Source organism: Haemaphysalis longicornis, unplaced genomic scaffold, assembly GCF_048455015.1.
Source record: "Haemaphysalis longicornis isolate Haplotype H1 unplaced genomic scaffold, Haemaphysalis longicornis Haplotype H1 scaffold_6, whole genome shotgun sequence".
Classification (NCBI taxonomy): domain Eukaryota; kingdom Metazoa; phylum Arthropoda; class Arachnida; order Ixodida; family Ixodidae; genus Haemaphysalis; species Haemaphysalis longicornis.
Genome location: NW_027526407.1, coordinates 199,996,584 through 200,011,770, shown reverse-complemented (window position 1 = coordinate 200,011,770; position 15,187 = coordinate 199,996,584). Strand labels below are relative to the sequence as shown.

The 15,187-nt window shown below is 49.8% G+C and overlaps 2 protein-coding genes across 2 annotated transcripts in view; one reads left to right on the top strand and one right to left on the bottom strand.

Moving 5' to 3' along the window:
- LOC144141302 (uncharacterized) overlaps positions 1 to 10,131 on the bottom strand; it is a 37,061-nt gene extending 26,930 nt beyond the window's left edge. Inside the window, exon 1 of the mRNA XM_077672878.1 lies at positions 9,739 to 10,131. The gene's annotated coding sequence lies outside the window, so the exon portion shown is untranslated. The remainder of the gene's footprint in view (positions 1 to 9,738) is intronic.
- The window catches only part of LOC144141301 (PIH1 domain-containing protein 1-like), an 80,906-nt gene that overhangs the window by 47,245 nt on the left and 18,474 nt on the right, over positions 1 to 15,187 (top strand). The window lies entirely within an intron of this gene.

Here is a 15,187-nt window from a genome sequence, read left to right as displayed (position 1 = left end):
TCAGAAAAGCGGCCGCCGCGGCCGGGAATCGAACCCGCGACCTCGTGCTCAGTAGCGCAACGCCTTAGCCACTGAGCCACCGCGGCGGGTTTTTCACCGAGGCGAGTGGAGATTGTGCAGGAAGGTTGTTAGAATAGCGGGTTGGTTGGAGCTCGCATTAAGCTATTCTTCAATATTTTAAGGACGAGAGGGGACCCGGCCGTTTCTTTGCAGAGCCGACCTCGGGACCACCCCACCTCGAAGACGTGGGCAGCGCCCTCCCCCCCCCCTCCCCCTCCACCATAAATCCCCCATTTCTGTCGCAAGGTTTATAACCTGTTCAATGCAGAAATAAAGACGCAAAAAAAAAGTAATCCTGACAGTTAGCGAAGGCGAGTTACGACGACAGATAACAGGGAAAAAGAATCAGCCGGTTATCCTGGAAGATATAGATAGGACATAATGGTACCGACGTAATTAAAAACCCTGTTTTGAGATAATTGAGTTTAAAGTAAAAAAAAAGGTGACAAACCATACTTCTTTGCCTCAAACACCACACTCAAGAAAAAAAAAACGTGGTACTTACTAACAGAACACTAACGAGTTACGTGGCTCAGTGTAAACTAGGCACTTAGTGCCTTTACTAACTGGTCATGCATAACCCAGTAAAAAGCTACGCGTGACAATGTGGATCTGCTGAGCGCGGAGCACGACATAGATATATTCGACACGCACATATCGCGCTTAATTTCTGCGATGAGCCCGCCGACTCTATCAGAGGACTTTCCGCTGCTGGCTATAAAAGCAAGAAGAGATATATTTCTAAGGTAACTAAGTTATACTCTCTCTGCTCGTGTGTTCCGTTTGTTTTCTTGCTCAATTTATTTGCGCTAACTTCACAAATATGCATTTTAATGTGAGCAGATACAATTTCGAATTTCAGTATGCACCACCAACTAGCCCAAACCATCGTTCTAAAGCAGATACAAGTCAGCATGTGGATATGCAAAAACTTTATAATCGTTATTTGGAATAGGGAAAGCTTCTGCAGTTATAATGTTCAATAATTCATAGAATTTTGTACTGTCAGTGAATTATTGTTAGTATCAAACAAGCAGCAGTTACTAAGTGCACGGTCTACACTAGTAACGGTTTCACACTTAGTGGCAGGACCTACGTACCGTTGTGAAGGGTAGTAAAATTCGTAAGGAGTTAGTAAATACAGCCGCTATACTACCCTTTTGCGAGATTTTTTTTTTGTTAAGAGTGCACGAGTCCTTTATTTAATCACCGTCGAAGTCATTTTTTTCGCTTTCCAGCCTGTTGTCTGTCCTGCCTTGCCTATTTAGTGAACTGTCGTTCAGCTCTGTTCGCAAAGTATTTTTGCTTGTGGTCAACCTCTTTTAGCCACTTGATGGTGGTGTTGCGCCCAGTGTTCAATCCGAATTATTTCGAAATGCTGGTTCGTGGGATGCTACCATCATTGAATGAAAGAACAGCATCCAGTGTTGCAATCCTGAGAGTGTAAAGCCCAACAAAGACATTTTTCGGCACGCGGCTCCGAAGCACAAATGTTGAAAAAACGTGCACAGCGTCTTTGGATTGCCTTGGTGGAAAATTCAGCTATGCAATGGCTACCAAACGATTTCTTAATGCAGCTGGTTCCATACTATAGCGTTTTGATCTGGAGCGGGGAGTTTCTTGATGGAAAAAATTACAACAAACACCGAGCACATTCTAAATTGGGTCGTGGTCACTTACTACTTTCTTACGGAAAAACTGTTTTTGAGCCAGAAATACAATTTTGTAAGGTAAGTGTGATTATGGAAAACGTGCATAAGGAGGTGAACTTCCCTAATTGCGAGGAAGAGGAAAAAAGTCGCTTTTGTTTTAAATTTTGCTTTACGCTGTTCTCTTTACAGGATGTTCGGCTTGTATGGAAAACGCGGTGTGTGTTCTCGCGCGCGCTCTTCACCCCCGGAAGTCGACACCTGCTGTAGCTTCCGTGCAGGTATCCGCGTGAAACAAAAGCACTGCGCGATATTTCGACGCCTTCGCGACAGAGCAAGGCCACCATCTTGACACCTTCTCGCGCGCTCGTGGGGGCGGTGCAACCGCGCACGCGTGAAAGACGTGTGAGTGATGTGGGTACGGACTGAGCGGGCGGCAGCAGGCTGCGGTCTGGAAAGGCAATCATTCCGAAGCCTTTGTGTCGTCGAGTGCTGCCTCTGGGTCTGAAGAAAGATGATGGTTGGATATTTATGGCGCTATGCCAGCCAGTGCAAAGAGCGCCTGAAGAGCTGGGCGTTCAGGAAAGGACTACGCGGTTTAGTGAAGAGCACTGACAACCTTGAGCGTGCTGCGAACTGGGTTGCACCCACGATCTTCTGGCAAGCTTTATCGACTAAAGGCAGATCGCCCGTCTGTGGCTTCACCCGCCGCGGTGGCTCAGTGGGCGCTGCGCTGCTGAGCACGGGGACGCGGGTTCGATTCCCGGCCGCGGCGGCCGCTTTTCTGATGGAGGCGAAAGGCAAAAACGCCCGTGTGTACGAGATTTCGGCGCACGTTAAAGATCCCCGGGTGGTCGACATTAATCCGGAGCCCTCCACTATGGCGCGCCTCATCGCCTGCGCTGCGTTGGCGCATTAATACCCTAGAATCGAATTAGTCTGCGGCTTCCAGAACGCCGGTGGTGAAAGGACGTAGCCAGTTCGTGCTTTGTACAGCCGCGGCGACAAATGTTTACAGGGCGTGATTTCAGCAGTCGGAGTTCATTTCTCCGCTGCTTGCAGGGTAATCTCCTTCTACGCATTTGGTGGTGATGACGCTCCGAAGCGCGCGTTACTTCGCTTACGAGTACAAGTAAACTGTTCAGCCGTCAGACAGCAAGGAAATGAACTTTGAACATCGAAATCGCACCCTGGAAACTCCTGCCCCCGGGTGTATACGTAACCGGTCGTGACCCCTCGGTAACACGAGGACGAATTGGAACGGTTGCATGGAAGGTGACAACGGCAATACGCCTCGAGATTCGCGATCGCTGCGCCGCCTGCTGCCGCTTCTCCGCGGCGTTTGCGGGATTAGCGCTGCGTGGCTGATAGGCGGCCATGCAGTGTTTTGGTTCTCTTTCGCTTCTCTTTGCCTTTTCCCGCACTAAACAACTTGTTATGGTGACGTCTGTAAGCTAACTGCACGTATAGGGCACTTAAAAAAAACAGCTGCGTCTTGGTAGAGCGCTCTAACGCCAACAAGAGCTACCCGCGGGGAGGCGGTTCTGCGCGCTTCGTGGCCGCTCTTGCGGGCGTCGGCGACGGTAGCAGCATATCACCGCTGTCACCTTCGAACACGTCAGAACAAGGGAATTCTATTTATTGTCGCCTCGTTTAGACCTCATATTGGCACTGTCTTGCAGCGCAGACAACAAATGCGGCTTTGCTTCTATGTACGTCGTAGAACAATATGATTCGGGGATGTGATAACCCAATAGCTGACAAAAACTTGTGCCTTTTATGGGAATATAAGCCACGCGAGAATGTTAATACACTCAAAGGATGTGCAGTGTCAGATATGTGCCCGCTCATGCCTTATAGTAAGAACCAAGGTATATGTTAATGAAACCACGGGAAAATCAATGGTCTGCAAGTCAGGAATAGATAGAATAGTCGTACGGGAATGAAAAAAAAAAAACCGAGTGCAGCTTCTCAAATGCTAAAGACGTTTGTTTGAGCAAGGTAGTATCCACCAGACCAACTAGATGCGAAATGCAGTGATATATCGCTAGACATGGGGGGGGGGGGGGGTGAGGAGGAGGACGCTCAACTATCGTTGTTTACAAATGCGGAGCGAAATCAACGAATAACCGTTTTAACGTTTTTAGCAATCACACACACAATTGCTGCGTGTTCACTTTTCGTTTGTTTTTCGCCTTCAACGAACGGCTGATCACTCGGCGGACGCATTTTTTGAAGAATACAGGGTAGGCAGTTCACAAGCGATACGAGGTGTCGTTGGAAGAGTTGATTGATTGATTTCAGGATTTAACGCGCCGACGCAACGGAGACGATGAGTCATGCCGTAGTGGAGGGCTCCGGATTAATTTTGACCACCTGGAGATCCTTAACGTGCGCCGAAATCTCGTACACACGGGCTCATTGGAAGAGTGTCGTATCTGATAAAGATTCTGATTTCAGTTCATGCTAGATTCTGCAGTCTCCCCGTGTCATATGACGATGTTTTGAAGAAGAGTTTGGTCGCGGGCGCGAATTACTCTATAAACCCATCTTCGCGCTTCTCGTGGAGGATAAATGTAACAGATGAATCTTTGCGAGCGCTCACCTCGGGACAAGACGACCCAGCATTAAATTTTTCGTCGTGTGCTGACTCCGGAGTGTAATTTTGCATTATCCATCGTACTTCTTTGGTACAATGTTTGTGAAATTTATGCCGCATTGGCTTTTTCATGGTACTGATCAATATCTGCTATGTGATATTGGCAGGCGTAACTTGCGTGCTGTCAGGCATGAGTGCTCCGCTGGATTTTGTAAGTGCACAAAGTCGATTTACATCATAGTGTGTATGGCCGCAACATGACCATCGGAGGAAACACTGCTCACGGAGACACTGCCACTAAATTTCAGGGCAGCGGAATTGCAATCAGCTGCATGCAAATGCTGGCTTCGGTACGCCGGCCTGTGGCACACGCCCGGCGCTCATATAGATCTCACTAAGATCGCGTCATAAACGTTTATACTCTCGTGAACACACCACGCTTGCAAACAGAGTGCCTGCTCCACGTTATTTGGTATTTCTAACGCGGACAAACGGTAAATCGCTGTCTTGAACGAGCCCCAAAAGCAACGGCGACAGGGGGGACCGAGCCGGGGACTCCCGTGCCTGCTTTCGAAACGGGCCGCTAGGGGGATTTCAGTGGCGCCCCTACAGGCCGCGCTCGAGGCGTATAGCTGCTTCCTTCGCGACCACAGGAGCCAGCGCTCGCCTTGCGTACTCTGGAGAAAGGAGAGAGGCAATGCGTAGGCAACGTGGTACAGCCGGCGGCTGTTGTAGCCAGCGTACGGACAGAGGTTTTCCCGTATGGTCGCCACTATTTTCACCGCGGATAGCTAGCTATACAACGCGAGACATGCGCACGTTTTTATCGACCCCGTAATAAGCGCTCGCTGCGCATGTTTGGACGGAGGCCGGTCTAAATTACCCTCTGCGCGTGCCCATCGCTTCTGCGTGATCGTGCACGCACAATGAGGCACGTGACTTCGATCGCCTCTTGAGTGTATGCAGGTCGTGGGTTTGCGTTCCGATCATGCTCCCCAATAATGACCCTTCGTTTCCGCCTCTTCGCACGCGACTCTCAGTTCGAGGATGTATCCGCGAAAAACGACGATCGATTTGAACCTGGGCAGCATGTGCAGAGCCGAAGAAAAATACCACGTTCCTTTATCGTCTGCAAGCACAGGTGAAGGTTCTGTTGGGCCACTGCATATGTGTCGCGGGACTATGTTTGTCGAGCGGCTGATGCGCGGTCAGCTGTTGAGGCCTACCACGAGCCACAAGGGTTACCTGCATTAAGCTGACGGTGATGCAGGCATCACGATCTTTTCGTGATGTGTAAGCGCGATTAGTCCGTTTCACTGCGCTACGCGAATAACGGTGGCATTGCGCCGCTGCTTTTTTTTTTTTCTTTTTAAGCGAAAGCTTTTTTAGCGGGACCGATGGCGTTCTGTCAAAAAACAAATAATACAACCCATGTGGCGATTTCTCGCGCGCTAAGTAAATGCATTTGCAAACGATCTAAATGTATACCGATACGTGGTTCACGAGATGGGGAACCGCTCCTCTTTCGCGATTTTCGAGTAACCGTTTTGGCACAATGGAAGCCCGGTGTCACTCACGCGCTGTGTCCAGAGATCAGAGCTTTTCGGTCGACCAGCCGGTCTTGACTGAACGCCATCGGTTCCACTAAAACAGCTTTCGCTTGAAAAAAAAAAAAAAAAAAAAAACATGTGTCGGTGTTTAGAGGTTTCGATCTGGCGAATGTGGTGACGTAAGCCCTGTGGGCGTTCGCGGGAATTAGGAAACACAAGAAGTGAAGTTAGCTTGTGAGCTGAAGGTGTGAGCGATAGCGATCGGCAACTGCGACCACGTGCTTATATTCCTGTGACTACCGGCAGTTGCGATCCGTTCTTCCTGAAGACATCTGCGTGCGTGCATGGTCTCTGAAGCAAAATGTAAAGGATACAAGTGAAGGATTACTGCAGTTTCTCGCTTAATGAACTGGTTAGTTATCCGTGCGCTAGCTGATGACGATCGGTGAAGCCTGAAGCAGTATCGGCGGGGCGCAAGGCAAAGGAGACTAACGAATTATGATAACATTGTCGGACAGCACTACTTATCAAGTAACGGCGGGATGTGCTTGGGAGATGGAGATATGGGATCGGGTCAAGTGTGGAGTTGTTTTTTTTTCTCCCCTGAACGCTTTCATTAACGGCCACTTGTTTTGCGTTCGGAGCAGTACAACGGCAGGTATATATCACCGCAACGAGTCACCAGTTTCAACTACCATCTTTTTCTCCGTGCCCCAGCGTGATGCAGGAAGGTTCGCTTTGCTGCCTGACCGCGGTGGTTAACGTTGTGTGCAGAGTGGCTGCTCTCTTTCTTCGTCGGCTCGTTTGAAGTCTCTCCCCGTGGCCCCGTTGTTTTGTCGGTCTCCATGGCAGCGGGGCTTCCGGGCGTGCACCTGGCCATGGCTTCGTCACGCATGCTTTTCCGCCTTTTCGGAGGTTTCGTGTTTCGCGTGATCGGATGACGTAACCGTGAACGGTGCGGTGGCCTTGAGAAGATAAAAACAGAAAACAAGGGGGGGCACACACGCTAGGCAAGAAAAAAAAAAAACTCCTGCAACATTTCATTGATTGCTTCATTGCATATTTGAAATTCGCGGGACGACGTTCCGCAGGCCGTTGTCACAGATAGTCGATATTTTTTTTTCGTAGACATGGAAAATTTCCGCCGAACGCGAAAGTGGTGACGTTTGTTCAAACGATTCTGAGTAATTCGGTCACGTTGGACTCCTCTGGGACAGGCTGCTTGCTAATTATCCAATCGCCGTAAGGCTCGACAAGCGTGGTCAGAAGTGCGTTGACGAGTGGAATTTACACCGTTGGCATGTTGTAGCTTTGCTTTTTCATTTTATTTTCCTTCCGTGACCGCTGTACGGTATCCCGGCCTCAGCGGTATCGCTGGCTCCGGAGCCTTGTATTAGCACGCGCACGTGTTCCCCGGAAGAAGGCGTGTTTGGGAGTGTCCCGCTGCTTCCGTCGCTGACCTCGAAATTTGCACATGTGGGCCAGCGGAAGCGACGGAAGCTGGCGGTGTCTACCGATGCGCGCGGGGCGGTTGCTTCCTGCGAGGTGTTCGTATTCGCCTCTTGCGCCGATCAGGGATCGATTGGCAGTTATTCATCACCATGCGCCTTTGCGCGTACATTTCCCGCGACGCCTGCGTTTCGTCTTGCGCTGATACTTATAGTTGTCACTGTGAGTCTGCAAAAACGCAACCGTCTTCGGGCAGGGAGATTACGAATTGAAAGACAAAGGCAACTGCATGCCGACTTGTCCTTAGTTTGTTCAGTTCCCATGGTTTGTCGTCGCGTGTTGACTGGTAGATGAATTGCGCGGCTTGGGCTAACGGAAGAACTTCAAGGATCTTTGATGCGCTGGAATTGACTCCCGAATGAACCTAAGTGAGAACGGTTGTCACCGACGCCTTCGTCCGCGCGTTCGCTTTCTTTCCCACTGTGTGGGACCCTGAATACGTGCGTTATGTCGTTAACTTTCTTTCCCGTTGTGTGGGACCGTAAATGCGCGCGTTATTTCGTTAACTAATCATCATCATCATCATTTTCCAATGCAGCACGAAAACGAAGGCCTCTGCCAAGTTCCTGCAGCTTTTTCTTTTACTTCGTGTTTTTGCCATTCGGCATATGAAAGGTGTAAGATGAGGGAAGAAACCACGAAAACGAGAGAGAGAAGCGCCACAAAAGGCACAGATGGTCAAGTTCCCGCCTTGCGACGTTTATAGCCACTAGATATCAGAGCTTATTTAGTGGCTCTAGCGACGCCCGTTCTGTGCCTCCGGATTTGCTGAATTCAACCCTATGTCGAGCTATAGTGGCGTTCCACTCCCGTCTCCCCGTTAACCAGTGTTGTGCGGGTGGTGCACCGGTTGTCAGTGTCCCGTGTTGCACGCCCAGCCTACTTCTTTCTTCCACGTTGAGCCATAGGATCTCTTCCGTGCACACGAGTTTGCTCTCTAACATGGGGTGCTATATAGTTTCCTGTCCTTAGGCGGTACTCCTGGCATTTTTTCCAAGGCCCGTTGGGTAGACCTGAGTGTTCCTTCGAGGCATTTGGTGAGACGCCAAGATTCCACCCCATATCTGATTAGAAGCAGTATACGCATTGGTTTTATACTAGCGTTTTGAGTGATGGAGGTAGCCTATAGACTGTTAATTATGAGAGCTTCAGGTACAGTTGAAAAAAAAAAATGAAGGAAGCTCTCACCAACGCGTAAGACTTGAAGGTAGCGAAGCTGTACGCAGCCTTCACGACCATCACGATTGCAGCCGATTTGCTTCTTCTTCGCTGCCGCAACGACCTTTGCTCCATCATTGTTGCTATAAGTGTGAGCTTCCTTCATTTTTTTACAAGTGATAATCATTGGCCATCACCTTGGGGGACGTACGTTATATGACATGTCTCTCTCGTTCCGAGCAAGGGTTTCCATGATTACGGCAAACGCTGGATGGAGTCTTTCTCTTTCCGAGCAAGTGTTGCCACAATTACGGCGAACGCTAGTTTTTTTTTTTTTTTTTTCTCTCTTTTTTTTTTGCCAATAATAGCTAATCCCCCTAAGTGGGTATGCTTGACTTGACGAACGTGCTCCAGGGACGCTGGGCGGTCGCCGCAAGGCCAGTGCTCACGCTCTGCAATTTCTTGGTATTTTCAACTGCGGACACGAAAAATTTCGATTTGCTACGCAGCTTCGCTGTCAAAAAAGAAGAAATATCCGCGAGCGAGCAAAGAAGAGGCACGTTTTTAAGCAATGCACGCGCCATTGGGGTGGCAAAAAGGCGCAGAAAACGATAATATGGGTTGAACAAAAGAACACCTGCACTCTTGCATAGCGGAAGTATAGGCTCTCAACGTCATCCCCGCGCTCCGTTATCGCACGAGCGTGGTTTGTACTTCGCGATGAAGGTTGTCAGCAGACAATTTGCACACACAGGAAATGACTGGCGGATGGATCATAGCGAGTGAATCGGATAACCATTCCGACATTAGCCGACAAGTACAGATTTGCGTGTAAGGACCATTCAACTTCTGTGCGCGCTTTGCATACGTCAGGTGCGCCTTGAGGGAACTAAACACGGGTCAGGTTCCCTAAACACGTGTCGTGTCCCTCCCCAAGTTGTATTGACGTAATCAGTAGCTTCCCGTCAAAACGAAGTACCAATTGGCGCAAGTTTTAACGTTCCCCAGAGTTGCACGCTGTTCCTTCGTTTACGTTAGCGTTCCCGCTTACGACCAGAAGCAAACCTGCATCAGGAACCACGTTCGCGCCTTCCGCGCAAACGAAACTCCGACGACGACAGGGCGCTCACCGTCAGACACAGCGGAAGTGGAACGCACGACTGCCAACGGCACATACGCTTCACTATCATCGAAACTAAACATCGCCACTCACCTTCTTAGCCCCGAGACGCAGCCTAGTCGGTCCTGCCTTCACAAGCACCGCACTCCCCGACCAAACACGGAATCGTCGTTGCACAAGCGTCGCAAGCACACCAGCCGCACCACAGACGGCGTCGCCTGAGCGGCAACCTTTTTTCCGCGTGTACCTTGTTTTTGTCTCGCAATCGCGCACTGGGGGAAAATCTCCTCGAAGCACTTTGTAGACCGCCCAGATATGTGCGGGGACGAGCGTCGTCGTGGTCGACCGCGTGGAGTGGCTGGTCGGTCGCCCGTAGCGGAAAAGGGAAAAACGCTGCGGCTCGTCGGGCCGGTCGGTCGGTCGTTCGCGACGACGGCGGAGTGACGTGGGCGTCGTGTGGCGACGCTGCGGCCGTAATGAAGTCTGGCAGCCGGCGTGGGAGGAGAAGGCAAACCGGTGTGCACGGTGTCGGGCTACCCCCGCCCTTTCCCCGCTGCCTCGCGAGCGCTGTTCCCCTCTCTCTGCCTCCTCTTACTTACCTGCGCGTGTCTGTTTGCGCGGCGAGATTAGTGGACTCGCGCTTCCGCGGCAGCTGCGTCGTGCTCTCTCCGGCTGGAGACGGACCTTGCCCCCGCCGGCTTATCTTCCAGTGTCTTTGAAGTTTTGGAATAGTTTTGAAGCCGGATGGTGGTGGCGATAGCCAAAGAGGAGGTTGTGGTCTCGTGAGTCATTTGGGGGATGGCAGTCGTGTTGTACGTGCGGAGTTGCAGGTGAGGCCGGTTGGAGCAGTCTGTTCAACGTCCGCGGAGTTGGAATTGTAAAGAGGTGCTGGCGTGGCGGGAAACTTGTGGTTTTGTTTACGTCATTTCGGACTGCTCGCTCAGAACTGCCCAGGAGCAGCTCCGTATTTTTGTGTCTTTGTTTGCTCCGGGGGAATGTTATTGCGGGAGCAGTTTATGACTGCCCATCAACTACTCTAAAACTACTGTGGACTGGAAAACGACACATGCCGTTAATTTTGATGTTGGCAGAAGTTTTGGGGTTCTTTGATTTACAGTCCCGAACTCCCTTCTCCCTGGTTTTGCGAAAGGAACGAATGCTTTTGGTTGAGTCCGGGCGTGACAGTCCAAGTGCCCAGTGAGTGATATGCAGGGAAATTCGTGTGTAGGAGGTGCTGAAAGAACGTAGGGTTGTACAAATTACCGCGTGAGCACCATTTTTTACGGCGGTACCATCCAAGCAAATTTTCGTGGGATATCTGCAGAAAACTATCATTAAAGAGGCAGGCACATACCTACGCATGGGGACTGGCCATATCGGTAAAGATTACTCGGAGTGCTTACGCAGGCACGCTGCGTAAACACTCCGATTGCAAAGGTACCCAACAGCATAGAAATCGCGTAGTGACGTCACCACTATGTCATATATAAAAAGGAAGACCGGTACAGCACTGCCCGATCAGTTCATTCCAGGCGACCTCGTGTGGGGACCACGGATAGTAAAGACGCTACAAGAACAGCCATAAAAAGAAGGAGAACATAAAGCAGTCGTGAATGTAGTTGTGCAGTAATAAAAAGTTTGGTTAAGTACAATTCACTTGTCTCTGGTTTCGCTTTTTGTAGAGCCACGTGTGACGTGGCATGAGGAATTGTTGTGGGTGTCGTTTAAAGCTTCGCAGTCCTACCACCTTCACTGCGTGGATTGGAGCCACATTTTTTTTTACTAGTCTTTATCATCACGCCGTTGGATGGCTAGTTAGTGGCCAACACGGTCTGACGCCTGTTAACGCCGTCGGGAAGGAAGGTGTTTTACGCGCTTCCCTCTGAAATTTTCGAAAGCCTCGGGATGAGGGCTGAGTCCCAAGTGTTTTCTGGAAACAAAATAAACGCCGTGTTATTTATTGTGGTCATCTCTCTCTCTCTCTCTCCCTCATAGGCGTACTGTTAAGATCAGCTGCAACTTTCGCAAACAAAACCTACGCGAACGCAGCCTACACCCTAGACGTCCTTAAAAATTGGGACTGTCCTAACGTCGCCACGCCGACCTTCTGCCCGTTTTGTGACACGGACACCGTCGTAAATTTGTTGTGTCGGCTAGTCTGGAGATGCTGCGCCCTTTTCAAAAGGACGTGGCCCCCCTAACACGTAAACGTACACGACCATTTTCAGAGGAATACCACATCGACCTACTCAAATCGGACCTCTTCGCTCTTGAGTTTGTGGCGAACTAGCGATTGTGAGTGGCCTGTTTAAGACAGTGTGATGTGTGCTCCGACTGTGTGCGTGGACGCAGATTTAAGACCAGCGCTGAAACTAAGACTTGAAAGTTGGACGGAGATTTAGGATGTATAACTTTGTTTTTTCCTCCCCAAACAGGACCCAGGGTCTCCTTCTTAATAAAGCCTCTCTCTCTCGCTCTCTCTCTCCTGTTTGCTTATCCTGGTAGCCATTTGGCGGTACGCCAGTGAATGGACTGGAGGCATCGGGTTGCATCATCGTCGTAGTTGTTGCGCTATCTATTTTCATCATGGGTTACCACATTGACCAAGCTAGAGAGCATCGACCAATGGATGAAACAAATAAAAAATAACGACATCTCGAACTCCGCAAACGACATTTCGGACGCAAACACTTACCACAACTATACAGAGTATACACATTCCATTACACCCAGCGTTTTTCCTGTCTGACGATCCCATGTTTTCTGTCAAGCGCGTTTTTAAATATTTAGCAGAAATTAAATTTTTAGACCTAATTTCATACCACGCATGATCACTTCCAGGCCTTATACACCATGCATGCTCATTGTCGTTTTCCGATTTTAGTTTTGTTCTTGCTGACTGATTTTGGTGTTTTCTTCTTCATCCGTCACACATAACCAGTGTTTGGGCGCTCTTTGCCCCAGTTGGCCTTGCGCCATTAACGTCCAACCATCATCATCATCGGCTCCCGCACTGGAGCCTTGTTCACAAGTTGGCCTCTTTGTCAACAAGCCGGAACATCTTTCATTTTTTGTTCTTTTTGTTCACAGGCCGCGGTGTTGACTAGCTTGGTAAGTGACGGGCGTCCGTCAAACTATCCATTTCATGAACCGCTGAGCTCTCCCTGCCGTTTTGCTTAGTGGGGAGCTAGCACTTTTGCTGCCAACAGAACGCGTCTGATTTGCTCAGCTCCGGCAGCTACGGAGGCGAGGACGATTAAATCATCGCCGTTAGTCCGGCACTGGCCTGCGCGATTTCACCTCGGGCGTGAAAAGATCCTGTGTGCATGCCACGGGATGCGTCTCTTCCTACACCGCTGCGCGCAACAGGTTTCGTTCTCCTCGATGCTTCTCGAGTTCCGCGGTGGTGACTCACGCGGGGGAGAGGGAAAAAGGGAGGGGGTTTCCACCTCTCCATCCTGTTCTCTTAGGGCAGTCACCGCGACTCTGAGAGGTGATGTGAGAACACCTAATGCGCCGGCGTATACTTATCGCCTTTTTGTTTGTCGGTGGCACTGTGTCTCTCTCGACGCCGATTTCCGTTTGCGAATGGCTATCTTCCTTTTTGTTCCGTTTATCCGTGGGACCGTTTTTTACGTACGCACGCACGTATCCGTTGTGTTGCTCTGCTCCTCTAGGCGGGACTGACGCAGCTTGCTCAAAAAGTCTCGCTTCCTTCAATCTCTGGAAGGTTTCGCCAGGCGGGCACGCTATCGTAACCTTGAGAAAATAACTTTCAATGACCCGTTTGCCGTCTGTAACGTTTCGCGTGTCACGCTTTGGCCCCATGCGCAAATGTTTTAAATAAACCAAAAGGGTACCATGTTGGGCTAGCTGGTGGCGAGATACAAATGTAGCAACAGCGCATATTTTGACGATGGACGGACAGAATCACACAACACAAGCTCAGTGGCATTTATCTATTGAACTCACTGAGATATTTATATTTTCGTCTGCGACCGCGTACAATGCCCCTACAGAATGTCTTCCGTGCAGTCCAGTCGTGATAGCTGATAAGCCTTATTTAAAACGTTTTGTCGTACAGCTCTCCCAGAGATTAATGGGTACATCTGTGGGATATTTAATACAAAGCGCTGGGGCTGTGAGGCACCTTATATTGCTGTTAAAACAGTTTTTTCCCAGCAATGTTTGTGTGTAAAGTAGAGAATATTTGGAGCGAGAGCTCTACTACGCCATATATAGCAAGGTCATTCATGGCGTCGCAATGGCCTTGAGTCGCCGTAGCGCAAGTATGCCAGGTGTGACGTATCGCTACGTGATGCGCTGTCTGAGAGGAGTTGTAGCTGCGCTCGGCAGAGCCTCGCCACTGCGGTACCACGTGACTAGGCGAGAGTGTAACGGCTGCTCGCCGGCGCTTGAACGCGCAGTCTCGCCTTAGATGGCGAAGTTTGGTAGATGTTACCCAACTTTCGTGGAACACTGCGTTCGTAGGCTTTGCAAAACCAAGCCACATAGAACTTTCTATCGTGATTACTATACGTTTGCGAGTGCTAATTAAACCTGGCCCATTTTTGTCATTAAACGTTTTGCGTACCTTCGTTTCATATTTCGAAGTGGCAATATAAGACAGTGTCAAGGGTAAGAAAGTTTCCAATCCTGTCGCGTAACAACGAATTCGACGAAAGCTAGTTGAGGGTGCTTAAACGCGTCAGGTGGACGCCTTTGCTTTCGCCAAACCACAGACACTCGAATACACTGCTGGGGAAACTGGCGTCCTGCGATTGGCCACCGTAACCGAGCTTATTAAATGCAGAGCATTTCTTTAACTCACGACGTCACCCGGCGTTGTCGGCGTCCCTCGGCGTCCGCAACAGCCGTTCCAGGTGCGCCCTCTCCCCCACTCCTCTCCCGCATCACGCTACCCTCCTCGCTCTCAACAACAGGTCCGCACCCCTCCCCCTACACTATATAAAAAAATAATACTTACCGGCGCCTGGTTTCGATCCCTCCACCCTGCGGGCGGAACGCAAGGTACATGGTGCTCTACCCACTGCGCCACAAAGCCGACACAGAATGGAAGGCTACGAACGCGCCTTATATCCTTGACTCATTCAAACTACTTCAAGAAGCTGCTGATACAACGCATTCACTACCACCAAATCCCCAAACCCTAAACGTTAACGCAATACACCCACCCCCTATGCGACGCATTTACTCGAGTCCCCCTCGCGGGGAGATGGGCCCTTTTTTTTCCTCATTTATTTTATATTATTAAAAACGATAGTCTTTCGTGGGCTACTTAAACGCAAAAATTTTTCTCTGTCTGTCTGTGACTCGGTTCAGTCACCCGGCCAAAGTGAAATAAAATCTGCGCAATAGTCTTATATTTGGCTGACGTCTAAGTCAGGTGTTAGTGTTCATACTTGTCAACATTGTTGAACAAGAACAAGACATTACGCAAATATAGGGCAGAAAATCAATACCTAAGCGGTGCTTGCAGTGTTCCTATATTAAATATTTACGGATGCTTGGTTTTTGCGAT